This window comes from Lolium rigidum, chromosome 2, assembly GCF_022539505.1.
Source record: "Lolium rigidum isolate FL_2022 chromosome 2, APGP_CSIRO_Lrig_0.1, whole genome shotgun sequence".
Taxonomy (NCBI): domain Eukaryota; kingdom Viridiplantae; phylum Streptophyta; class Magnoliopsida; order Poales; family Poaceae; genus Lolium; species Lolium rigidum.
Window position 1 is genome coordinate 138070499 of NC_061509.1, and position 1345 is coordinate 138071843.

Below are 1345 nucleotides of genomic sequence, written 5' to 3' on the forward strand. Positions count from 1 at the left end.
TCTCCTCTTCCCAACGACGCTGTTCATCACGCTGATCCGCCTCGGAACCATGTCGAGGACGATTGGCGAAGTAGTTCCTTGGCGGCGATCTTCTCGGTGGAGTGCGTCTAGGGCCACCATACCGTCGATCCATCGGTGGAGGTGACTACAACACATGCGCGAACGATGTCCGGTCGCCGGTGATTACTCCAGACCAATTTTGTGGTGGATTTGCGGCGGGGATTGGGATCTGGGCGTGAGCAGGTGAGGAACGAAGATGACGGCACCCGTATGGTTGGATCTAGGGTTTATCCGAGGCGGAGAGGGAGCAGATAAGGGTCGGTCGTGCACAGTACTGGGCTGAGGCCCAGAGAGAGCAGAGGCCGCCATGGATCGGGCCAGACCTTGTCCAAAACCCAGTCGAACCACATCACAAACGCGCACACAGGGCGGTTCGCGACGAAAATTGCGACGAGAAACGTCATCCAGCTGCGTCTCCGGCCCAATTTTAACCCACACACCATTAATCCATCGGCTCGAACCTCCATTGATCGAATCCAAACACACTTCGGGACCAATTTGATTCAAATTGTGATCAAGCACCGAAACCCTAGTTTCTGCAATCCTCACGAAGCCGGACTCCCGCACGATCCTGCCATTGGTGATCGAGATAAGAGCAGCCTTGTGTACCTGACACACCGGTTGATGATCGGAGGAGAGGACGGAGGAGGCGGAGGTAGCGGCGGTGGCGGTGGTGGCGGCCGTGTTGGGGTCGCCCGTGTCGCCCGTGTCGCAGGAGCTCATCATTGGTTGTTCTTCTGGTCATAAGATCACCCATCCAAGGAGGATCTTATGCGCAAGGAGGATCTTATGCGCTAGGGTTCCTGCATGCGCAAGGAGGATCTCACGATGAGGGGCGGTGGCCTAGAGAGTAGTCCCGCCGGCATTGCCGAGACTGGAGAGGAGGGCGCCGCCGGTGTCCGTTCCACCGGAAATCGGTGTGTCTGGCTGCCAGGCGGAGCCCACACTCGTTTTCAGACGTGCCGCGAGGTTCCAGCGCGCCCTTGACGACGGGGCCGACACGGGGTTGATTTTATTGGGCTAAAAAATTGGCCGGCGCCGTTTGAAGCACATCGGTGTGAGCTCATTTTCACTGTCAGCCCCAAAATTCTATCGGGACCGCTATCGGGGACGTCGGTGGAGATGCTGTTACATGGCCTGATTTTGAGGCGAGATACCTGGTGATTGATTCCAATTTTTCACGGCCGTGTTACTGTAGCTTGCGACGAATCACGAAATTCGGGCCGATGTGCGGAAAGGAAGTACACCATCCGGCCCGATTTAGTTGATGTGCGCACGTTTTGCA